This window comes from Arachis hypogaea, chromosome 18 (genome assembly GCF_003086295.3).
Source record: "Arachis hypogaea cultivar Tifrunner chromosome 18, arahy.Tifrunner.gnm2.J5K5, whole genome shotgun sequence".
In the NCBI taxonomy this organism is placed as follows: Eukaryota; Viridiplantae; Streptophyta; class Magnoliopsida; order Fabales; family Fabaceae; genus Arachis; species Arachis hypogaea.
In genome coordinates, this window is record NC_092053.1 from 119,325,027 (window position 1) to 119,337,821 (window position 12,795).

General features: G+C 32.8%; 1 long non-coding RNA gene across 1 annotated transcript; it reads left to right on the top strand.

Annotated features, from left to right (window-relative positions):
- The first annotated feature begins 11,758 nt into the window (after positions 1 to 11,758).
- Positions 11,759 to 12,486, top strand: LOC112772772 (uncharacterized). The gene is made up of 3 exons (XR_003187654.3): positions 11,759 to 11,852; positions 11,951 to 12,043; positions 12,119 to 12,486. It is a non-coding gene; the product is annotated as an uncharacterized lncRNA (long non-coding RNA).
- The last annotated feature ends 309 nt before the right edge of the window (positions 12,487 to 12,795 follow it).

Sequence of the window (12,795 nt, forward strand, 5' to 3'; positions counted from 1 at the left end):
AAAAAATTATATTTAGTTCGAGATACAAACTTAATTTAATATCATGTTAAAAAATACTAAAAATCTTTTAAGCAAATAAGTTATACAGGTCGATCTAATTAGTTATGGACAAATTTTTCATTTTACGTACTAGTCTATAAAAGTATCGCATAATAGTCTTGTATCTGACTTTGAAGATGAGATTCGAGATTGAGTTTTCCTCAATGAATTCGACGACTAGTATATATTCAGTGGCTTATTGTCCAACTACCACAATTTCAATCTGAAAAGTATAAATTTGGAAATTGGAAGGCAAGAGCAAGAGTGAGACAGGGATTGATGCGGGGATTTAGGCAATTAGAGAGAGGATAGGGATGGTGATAATATATTTTGACTAAAAAAATGTGTGATGATTAGGTGGTGTACGTACTGCAGTATTTGTAGCTATGAACTGACCAAGTGGGGTATTAGGGGTTAAAGGATAGTATTTTGAGAGTAGATCTTTTTTAATGAAAAAAAAATTAGATGCTGTCCAGTATTTAATATAATTTTTTATTGTTATTTTTTTATTTAATTTTAGTTCCATTTAGAGAATTAAAAGTAAAAGATCATACTTTATTCTCTCAAATTTTTTTTTCCACTGAAAAGAATCTATTTCCCTGTATTTTGATACGGGTTTTGACCATAGTTATTGAATCGAACCAATAATTCATCCCATCAAAATATTGAATTATTAATTTAATTGTTGAGTTATTAATTAAATTAGTTAATTTAAATTTAATTAAACAATTATATAAATTTATATTTTTTATAATTAATATTTTATTTTATTTTTATTAAATTTATTATTATTTTTAAATTTTAATAATTTATTAATTAATTTATATCTTGTTCATGCCCTGTCTCAAAAACATAAAGTTAAACCTAATAAAAATAAAAGCCCATCAACTAAGGTAACCTCTTTCTACCTGTCCGACTTCATAAGAGGTCAGATACGACAACATAGAACTGGTTCTACTCATTTGAAAAAACAATTGTATCCTACAATATTTTCTACTATCTCTCTACTCTATTTAGAAGGCAAATCTTAACAAATTTCTGAGATAAAAGAAATAGTTATCCACCAATAAAGGTGAAACTACTAAAAAAGGTGGTTATCTATTCTATTATAAGTACACTGACACTCCTCAGGTATATCCAAGTCCCAATCTACTAAAACATGCTCAAAGCCTTTGCTAACTTAAGTACCAAAATCTCTTGCAAGTACCACCCCCACCTTCTCACGAGGAACTCGAATAGTGGCATCTTGGCTCCAGTACAAGTCGGACGCTGCTCCTCAAAGAGCTTGGACCTCACGTCCAAACCCAAAAGTAATTCAATTTCAGGTAACACTCGGAACATTGACGCTGTTGCCGGAGACCTAGAAGTCTACGTCCCCGTATGGCAGACAACCATTACGAAAATGGTCACACAGTGTCTGAATCGGAACCAGAGCCCCACCATGACGACCTGATGCTAGCATTACCTCTGCCTAGGGAAAGAACAAACTCCACCCACGAAGAAGGAACATTGGAAAACTCTCAACTGTGGCGGATTCATTCACAAATCCACTCGCCCGAAGAGGAAGAACCTCCCCATCCGACAGAAATACTAAGATTAGTTCACGGCCACCGTGGACGATTAGAACAACTCAAGCTGGAAGCTAAATGCCAACAGAAAGCAAAACAAAAATTACGAAAAGAAATACAACGGTGAAAAGAGTTGGAAGAAAAGCTTTTGAGACTGGAAGCCGAACTCCGAAGATGAAGTAATCGCACAGATCAGGAAGAAAGTCCTCTGGGAGGAGAAGATCAGTTTGTTGAAGAGATCATGCAAGTCAGGGTTCCCAGAAATTTCAAAACTTCCGACATGGATCTCTATGACGAAACAACCGATCCGACGCATCACCTCAACAATTTCAAAAGTCAGATGTACCTAGCCGATGCCTCTGATGCGACTCGTTGTAAAGCCTTCCCGACAACTTTGACCAAAGCTGCAATGAAGTGGTTCGATAACTTACCTCCCAAGTTGGTAGCTTCTTTGACAACCTAGCAAGGAAGTTCCTTACCAGATTTTCAATATGAAAAGACAAAGTGAAACACGCTCCAAGCCTGCTAGAGGTCAAACAAGAGGTCGGAGAGACACTCCGAGACTATATGAAGAGATTCAACAAAGCCTGTTTGAAAATAAAAAACCTACTTACTGAAGCAATGATAATGAAGTTGGTTAATGGCCTTAAAGAAGGGCTCTTCTCCCAATTCATATCCAAGCGACACCTGACTTTCTTTGAACGAAGTACAAGAGTAGGTGGAAAAATACATCAACATGGAGAAAAATCCCGACTTAGAGAGCCTCCCTTGAGGCCCAACCTGTCTTACCCAACTCGGGACAAGGAGAAAGAAGCTAAGAAAAAGGAAGAGTACAACTCGGAAAAATCTCAAAGGTATCGTAACTACATCCCACTCCAAGTTTCTCTTGTAGATGTATATAGGGAGATATGCCACACTAAGAAACTTCCACCTCATCGCCCTATCAAACATAAAAAGGTAGAAAGTCGAACAGAATACTGCGAGCACCATAAACTTTATGGATCATAGAGAAGTTGGCCAGAGAAGATCGGCTAGACAGGTACTTAGCCAAAAGATCAGATGACCAAAGAAAGAGGAGGAAAAAAAGTGAAGCATTTATAAGAGATAAGGGACAAAAAAGACATTTTGTATCCCTCTTTAAAGGCCACGCATGGATCCCTAGAAAACTGTTGTGTAACATATGCCACATCATTAAGGGAGGCAGCGTTTCAAAATTTTGAAACACGTCGAGTACTCGACCTCTTGAAGGTGGTGTACCCGATTAAGAAAACTAGAACCACAAATACTTGAGTTCGGCTTTGTGAAAAAACTCGGACTCAAGCAGAGACACTGTTCATACCCTGTCTCAAAAACATAAAGTTAGGTCCAATAAAAATAAAGGCCCACTAAATAAGGTGTCCCCTTTCTACCTACCTGACCTCATAAGAAGTCAGGTACGATGACATAAGACTGGGTCTACTCATTTGAATAAGCAACCAAATCCTAAAATATCTCCTACTATTTCTCTACTCTATCTAAAAGGAAAACCTTAACAAATTCCCAAGATAAAAGGAACGGTTATCCACCAATAATGGTGGAACTACTTAAAAAGCTAGTTATCTATTCTACTACAAGTACATTGACACTCCTCAATATATTCAAATCTCAATATGCTAAAACCTGCTCAAAACCCTTGCTAACTTAAGCACCGAAGTCTCTTATAGGTACTATAAGACCTAAGACTTTTGAAAAGTCCTATTTTAAACTAATCTCAAATTATATATTTATTTATAGTTTTAATTTCAGAAATTATTTTTAGTGAAAATAATTAAAGGCAATTAATTGGATTTGAAATAAATTAAGATTTTTATCCAAACTCTATACTTATGGATTATTTTTCTATTCATGATTAAAGTTCTAGAAATTCGAGAAATAATGAGGTTTGACTATTTAAATTAGAATTTTGTCTAATTTTATAATTATTGAATTATTTTCTATATTTAAATTATAAAATTGGTAGTTATGAAATAATAAGAATTTTATATGATTTTATTTTAGATAATTTAATTTATATCATTTAATACTTTAAGTTAAAGATAAAGAAAATTAATTATATTACCATGAATTTTCAATTAGAGTAATTTATTGAGAATCAATTAGTATTTTTATACCACAAATAATATTTTAAAGTAACTTTAGAGATTAAATTAGTTTTTCAAATATTAATACTTTATGCTTCAATTTTATTAAAATTATTTTACTCAAATTAAACTCAAAATCACCAATTCCATATACAAACCCTAACCCTAATTAACACACATTTTTCCTTTATTCCAAATAAAACCCATCAGAAAAAGAAAAAGAAAGAAAGAAAGAAGCAAAAGAATGAAGAAAAGAAAGAAGGAAAGGGGAGGAAGGAAAGGGAGGAAGAGAGCGCCGGGGAGGAGGAGCTATCCGCATACGCCACCGTCGCGCACCACCGCTACGTTGCCGACGAAGAGGAGAGAGCGAGCAGCGCCGAGGAGGCTTCGAAGATCCGTTGCTGCCCAGCCTGCGTCCAGCCCGTACCGTCCTCTCCGTCGAGGTCTTCACCGTCACCGTCGCGGGTCAGATCTGAGGCGAGAGAGAAAGCCGCGAAGGAGGAGGGAACCACACCGTCTGTGAAGCTTGGCTTGCTGTCGTCCGTGCTCGTCACCACCGAGGGTTTACCGCTGGTGAGGAGAAGACGCCGTCGCGTAGGTTGCTGCCGTCGCATCTTCCAGTTGTCTCTGCCGTCATGGAGAAGCTGCCGCCGCCAGATCCGCCGCTGCCGAAGCTCCACATTACCTCTGCCACCCGAAACCCTACTGCCAACACTGATTTGCGGGCGCCATTGCCGTTGAGCTCCTCCACCGCTGTTCGGGTCACTAGGAACGTGGCGGTGATCATCGGAACCACCATCGGAGTTACCGTTATTTCATTCAGCCGTTCATCCTTGTTTGGGTAAGCGATGCATTCCGAAACCTTTAAATTAGTATTTCTGTTTTAAGTTGTTTGAGGATCTGAGGTCTTGGTGTCATAGGATCGAGTTACGGGTCTTGATTGCTGAGTTCTATGGCTGTTGCATATAGCATCAAGGTGCTGCGTCATCACCGGAGCTGCTGTTGCTCCGTTTTCTCGATTATTCGTAAGCCCAGTAAGTCGTTCCTTGTTCCAAACTCTTTTAGTTGCTGTTCTGTTATAGATTATTGAGTTTTACATGACATTAATATTTTAGGATTGAGCTAAGGCTGTGTTTAGAGGTTGTGGCTACTGCGGGGACGGTCAGTACTGATGCTGTTGCTGTGCGATAGGAATAGAAATGCAGTTTGTCGCGTAGTTGAATCGCGAACATGGTATGGGTTTTTCTTAAAATCTATTTTATATTACAGAGTTGTTATAAATAGATATTGATGCAAAAAGATATGTTTCTATGATTATATTTGTCTTGTGGATGTGATGATTTGTTAGACTGAATTATTGGTTGCTTGATTGTGTGAGTGGTATATGGTTGCTGATAAGAAATTGGTTTGAAATGTTATTTACTTTATTATTATGAAAAGTGAATTTTTTTGGTTTTGGAATTTATTTGGTAATTTAAACGAGTCGATATTTTGGAAATGATTTGAGATATGAAAATAAATTGATTCTCGAAGCTGTTTGATTTTTGAGTTAGTCTGATTTTATAAATGATTTAATATTTGAGTTGGTTTGATTTTAAAAAGAGTTTTATTATTAGAATTGGTTCGATTTGAAAATAATTTGATATTGGAAATAGTTGAATTTTGAAAAATGATTGAGATTTGGAAATGGTTGAAAAAAGGTTTGAGAAATGTTTGGATGGGACTCGAAAAAGGGTGGCAGTGTCTGAGTTTTAGAGGAGATGCTGCCAAAATTTTATAAAATTGGAAGTTTCGCTTAAAGTATTATCTAAAAAGATTTGGAATTTTAAGATTGATTTATTTAACAAAGAAAGAATTGTGTTTTGAATTGGGATTATTGATGAACAGAATGGGAAGAAGGATGATGATGATTGACTTTGAAATATGATTTTCGAATGAATTTGGAAATGAGATATGGATTGACGAATGATGATGATATTGAGAATGACTTAGATGTCGATGAATGTTGAATGAATTATCCATATGGCTTATAAATTTGAATTATCTGAGACACGAGTTCCCTAGGTAAAGTACCGTGGCTTGTCACCATGTGTACTAGGTTGAAATTCGATACTCTGTTGACCCTACGACGTAAGGGTGACCAGGCACTTATAAATTTTCGGGAATGGTACCCCCATTGAGCGATTTGATATATATATATATATATATATATATATATATATATATATATATATATATATAAAAGCTATGCATAGACTCATGGGGAATTTGCGTCGGGGGACAGTCTAAGGTTTTCGGACTTGTCGGGTTGGCTGGATAACCGACAGATGAGCTCATTAGCCATAGGACAGGCATGCATCATATGCATTTGTATGGTTTGCTTGGGTTTGAACTTGTTTTGGTTTGCCTAATTGTTAAACTGTTCTTAACTGCTACCTGAACTATTTGCTGTAACTGTTACCTAAACCTGTGCTTTCTTTATATGTTTTGCCTGTGTTTGTTCTGGTGTGCTACTTTTAAGAATGAGCTTTGGTGCTGAATTGATGATTGTGTTGATTGATTTCGTGGTTGGTCTTTGATTAAGATTTTCTTATAAAAAAGAAAGGTTTTGGATTTCTGAAAGATTGAATATTGTCTCTTTGAAAAGGTTTGAAATGATTAACTATTGGTTTTTAAAAGATTCATAAGCAGTGATAATCACTGAACTTGAAAACAGTTTTCTTATTAAATATCTTCTTATGACAACTCTGAAACTCCGTGGTAAGACCGTGTGGTTAGGTTCTCACCCCTACAACTTTACCTTTTCAGGAACCGGATGAAGAAACATTATGAAGAGTTATACTGCGTTTGGTTTATATGTTGTTGTATTAATTAGATTATTTTCTTCCCTCGTCTTTGTAATTACAATTTTGTAAGAGGGATAGGAGTTGTATATTTTATATGTATATTATATTATAAGATATTATGTAAGAAGTCTTGTATATGAATCTATGCCTGCTTATGTTTTTTTTTAAGATAAAGTATTTATTTTCGGTTTTCAAAGAAATCAGCGATACGGTGTCGAGTCACAGACTCCTATTTTAATATTAAGTATATAAAGTAGTCGTATACTTCTTGCAATCAGAGTGGCGCAACTGGAAGCGTGACATTCTAGTAGTGAGGGTGTTACAGGTACCACCTCCCACTTCCTCACGAGGAACTCGGACAGCGACATCTCGACTCCGGTACAAGTCAGACATTGCCCCTCAAAGAGCTTGAACCTCACGTTCAGGCCCAAAAACAACTCAGTTTCAGGTAACTCTCGAAATATACCTATTATATATTTTAAATGTTTATTAAAAAATATTATATAATCATAAAAAGAGAAAATATATTACGATTTACGAATAAAGGTATTTTTTATCTTTTTATTAGTTTGTAAATATTTAACAAAAATTAATATTTATTTAGTAATTATGCATAATAAAAAATTGAATAATTTGAAAAAAAAACAATACAAAACCAAAATTAATATTAAATAACTATTAATCGAATATATATATATATATATATATATATATATATATATATATATATATATATATATATATATGAATTAAAATAACGTGGCTTGGTGGCAAAGATTAATGCAATGTTTGGATATAAGATGAAAAATGAAAAAAAAAATGAGAGAAAAAAAAAAGTAAAAAAAATTATTATCTAGATAAAGAGAAAATAGATGAAAAAAAATAAAAGAAGAATATTTTTTTGTTTGGATGGAAAAAAAAATAAAAGAAAAAATTATAATAGAATAAAATTACATTAATACTTTTATTTATATATTATATAAATTATAATGGATTAATATAATTATAAAGGGTAAATTTATAATTTTATTTTTCTTTGCACATTTTTCGTCAACTTTCTTTTCATCTTTGACTTTTATGCAGATTCCACATTATTTTTTCTTTTTCACTCAATTTTTTTTATTTAAACAAAAAAATATTCTTTCATTTATTTTCTTTCCCTACATTTTCTTTTCTTTCAAACTTTTTTGATCCAAATAATGTACAAGTCTTTGATGTCTATCTTGGAGCAGAAACCCTCCTCCGCGTCAGTTACTGTGCATGTTTATAGTGAATCGCTGTGCGATTTATAGCGAACCGCACGACTTTTTGATCCGCGTTTTTGATCAGTTTTTTTATTAAACCAGTCAATCTAATTTAGAATTAATAACTATAATTTTGATGGAGAAATAATTTTTTAAAAATAAATACAATAGATAAATAAAATTAAGATTATAAATTATTATTATACATATATAAATAGACATTTAAAGAAAAAGATAATCCTAACGGATTATTTTCTTAACAAAATTAATTTTCAGTTTTGTTTTTACTATTTTAACATTCGAGTAGGATTTTTTTTTGTTATCATTTATTTGGATAGAGATAAAAAAAAAGCAAATCTTATTTCAATAAGTTTTACGTGTAAACCTGCATATGGATGAAATTCATTTGCTTGAAGTTAGATTAAATTTGTTTGGATGATTTTTTTAACATGATTTTTATTTTTAAATGTATGTGTTTGTTTGAAGTAATATTTTGTATCTTTTATTTTTAATATTTATCGTTGAGAATTGATTGTAAAATTTATTTTTTTTAATTCTTCTTTTTTACTTTCTTCCTTTTTAACATATAGATTCATCTTTATTTTATTTTTCACCTATCTTTCTTCACTTTTCTCATTTTTTCTACATTTAAAATCATCTTTATCTTATTTCTCAACTAATTTTTTTTCAACTTTTATCTTCATTATTATTTTACCTTCTTTTATTTTATTTTTGTTTAATTTTATAAATTTATTTGTCTTTTATTATTATAGTTCATAATTATTATTTTTTTTTATCAAAGATAGGAGACTCGAACCCGTAACCTCTTAGATAAATATGAAGAGACTATGCCATTTGAGTTATAATTCATTGGCTATAGTTCATAATTATTAGACATTATCAATTATGTATAATTTATTATAATATGCATATAATATTTAAGATAATATTTTATGTAATATATTATAATTTAAAATTTTGTAATATAAAATTATTTTTAAAATTTAATTTAATATTTATTTTTTTGATAATTTCACATCTAAAAATAATTTTAATCATTATTATTCAAATAATATTTTATTAATTATTTTTAAATTAAAGTATCTAAATATAAATCACGTTAAAACAAACTCAACTTTAATTTACAAAAGTTAAACTAAACACACACTAAGTTTATTGACTCGATCAAACTATTGTTAGATTTTTTTTTTTTTTTTGGTTTTTCACGGTATCCCCTAACCCGGCAGGTCAAGGACTAATCCGTCGCGGTACTGAGCTCCATTTAAGGGTTTGCCGCTGGCCAATGGGTTGCTGCATGCACAAGGCGGGATTCGAACCCCCGACACTTGCTTAAGCGGACTAGTGAGCTAACCACTAGACCAACCCAACTTGGTTAAAACTATTGTTAGATTAAATTTCGTGAGTTTGATAGTTTGGGCTAGTATTTTTTTGCTTTCAGCCCCAATTTGACACTGAAAAGCCTCCTAATCCCGCTCCAAATGACTAAGGATCGAAGACACTTACAAAGGTTTTTGGGTAATTCACCTAAAAGATGAAATAAAATTTAATATTATCTGAATATCCTAAATCAAATAAAGTTATGTGCATATTTTTATTTTATATAAATTGAAGCAATTAAGCTAAATTTAAGTTATTTTATGTAAATCAAATTAAATATATTACATTTATATACATTTCTAGTAAATCGAATGAATAAACATCAAATTAAAACAAAATTTAATAAATTAAAATGATTAGATTCGATTTATTAGTCAAATCACGTTGAAAAATTTTAGTCCAAGATAAATCGAATGAAGTTGTTTCGATTTACTTCAAATTATTAAGACAAAATAAAACGAGTCTAATAGATTCGATTTACTAAATAGGATGAACTAATGTAAATCGAATTCTCTTAATTCAATTTAGGGTATGAAATTTAAGGTATATAATATTGCAGTTTGGGATATTAATGTTATATTTTTACTTTTTTATTCTTTTGAGTTCAATTAAAAAATTAGTAATTTTTAGTAAATACCAATCAATTTTTTAATTATATTCTTATTATAAAGTTTAAATATTAAACCTTAAATTTTGAATTTTAATTAATTTAAATTCTAAACTCAATTTCCAAAATTAGAAGATCAAAAAGTAATTTTACAATTCAATTTTTTATTATTTTTAATTAATATTTTTATTTATTAGTCTAATTTTTTTAATCTAATAATCTAATAATACATTTTAAATCCACGCTCTTAAATATTTCTAATTAATTAATGATAAAAAATAATAAATTTTACTTACCATGGATTGAAACTCCCCAACGTGGCTCCACTAATAAATCTAATCTAGTCACTTCAATTTACTAGGTTTTGCCCTAATTCGATGCCTATTCATTCAATTTACTGATTTACTAGAGATTTACATAAATTAAATGTACTCAATTTGATTTACATGAAATAATTTAAATTGAGTTTAATAACTTCAATTTATACAAAATAAGGACATCTATGTAACTTTATTTGATTTAGGACATTCAGATAATATTAAATTCTATTTTATTTCTTTAGGTGAATCACCCAAGGGCTTTTCGATCCTAAGAAATTAGATTTTAGCAAATGATGATTTCCTCTTTTTTTCTTATCTTGGATTTTAAAATTTTTTACACCTAGGAATTTAGATTTTAAAATGGAGTTTTTCTCCAACTTCTCAAATTTATTCTTAATATAAATTTTTATTTTATATTTCTATTTCATGGTTATAATTATTTTCTTTATGTTTGAGTAATTTTTTTATTCATTCGAGATTACAAATACCAAAATTTATGTTTGAACTCCAATAGAGTTTTATTCAAGATATTTTTTAAAGCAAACAGCTCAACACAATTGTAATGGAGCAACCAAGAGTCATTAACTAAATAAAAAACACACAAACTTAACAAGAACCACAACAACACAAAAACGATCTCCATGTCATCTCCGGCATAGTCATCAACAACTAAAGGGATCCCACCACTCTATTCGAAGACATGTTGATAATTTCTTCAACTCCTTTGCTTGTGTGCTAAAAAATCCGCCTATTCCTTTCCAACAACAGGTTCCATACAATCGCGCAGAAGCACCTTAACCGGTGATTACGCTCTTCCATGCTCCTCGGTTCTTCTGTCCAACTAAGGAAATGCTCTTTCATCGATCTCGAATAAGACCATCGTCGGCCAAAGGCTGAAATCCAAACACTCCACACCTGCCAAGCAAATACACACCCTAAAAACAAGTGATGTACATGTTCCACATCATTATTACAAAGAACACAAATAAGATCTTCCTGACTGATGATTCCAAGCCGGCTCAGCCTGTCCTTTGTATTCACTCTTCCTATCAGAACAAACTAGACAAACAGCTCCACTCTAGGCGGAACTAGCCCCTTCTAAATAGTCTTGGTGAAGCTGTAGTTAGTTACCTCCTCTGGGATCAGTTCATCATGCATCACCTGCACAAATGAGTTAATAGTAAAAACACCTCGTCTATCATATTTCCACACCACTCTGTCCTCTCTGTTATATATTAATTTCACATGTCTCAACGCCTCATGCAATTCACTCAGGAGTTCCAACTCCCATTGAAAGAGCTCTCGCCTCTATTGAAAGTTCTAAATCCACTCAAACCCATCCCAAAAACCGTACTCCTCTATAACAGATTGAGTTTTATTCAAGTTAATTAACCTTATAATGAAATAGTAAAGGTAAAATGTTATTTTTATTTCTTCGTACCATTCCAAACTCATACTTTGAACACTACTCACAGCTTAATTTTAATGTTGCAGGAAATGTTCCATTTTGAAGAAGATAGTAGAGGAATTATAAAGTCTATAATATTCAAAATGCTAGGAAGGGCCTGGAAGGAAACGAGGAACAGATTATACCATCACTTTTATGACCCCAAACTTTCACTTGCAGCAAATATTGAAAAATGCCCAGATGGAATTACTGCGGACCATTGGAGAAAGTTTCTCGATTATCGCAATAGCGAAGAGACACAGGTAATATACTTTTGTTTCATAACAGACAAAGTCCATTTATGCTTCATTTAGTTTGTCTGAACTAGTGTCTAGTAATTCTTAATTTGATGGCATGACAGGAGAAGTGTAAGAAAAATGCCGAGAATCGATCAAAGCAGCTTTACACCCACACCGGCGGATCGAAAAGCTTGGCAAGGCTCGGAGAAGAAGAGGTAATCTAATTTTGGGAATGTTTTAGAACTATCTGTTCCTCTACCTTATTCACTTTGTCGTCATTATTGGTACAGTCGGAACGACAAGGGAGGATAGTTAGTAGAGGAGAGTTGTATCTCATAACGCACAAAAGAACTAATGGCTCCTATATCCATGATGCAGCTCGCGCTATTGGAGTAAGTAATGTGTTCAATCCTATGTTTTAGTTTTTAAAATTTTATTGGAAGTCTGTGCGGTTAGCGACTAGCTAATAAATGCTCTTAATTGCTTATCTATGTGTGTAGGAAAGAATTGAGGCTATTGAGCAAGGCGATGAATCTTCTAGACTGTTATCCCAAAATGATTTGCTTGCTCAAGCTCTCGGAAAAGAGCGCCCGGGTAGGGTGCGTGGCATGGGGTTGGGGCCGACTTCTAGTCAAGTCTTCGGTATGAATTCCCATCAGCCGAGTAATGTCTTTGAAAGGGAGGAGACCCAAAGGGTGTTGCTTGAACTACAAGCAGAGTTGGCAGCAGAGAAATTGAAAAGGAAGGCAGTGGAGAATGAAGTAGCAGCCGAGAAGACCAAAAGACAGGCAGTGGAGGATGAAGTAGCATCTGAGAAGACCAAAAGACAGGCAGTGGAGGATGAAGTAGCAGCTGGGAAGGTCAGGATGCAGGCAATGGAGAGTGCTTTGTTATGTCTACTTCAAGGGCAAGGTAGGAAGCTGCCATCAGACATCGCCACATGGATGTGTGCGTTGGAGGGACAGAA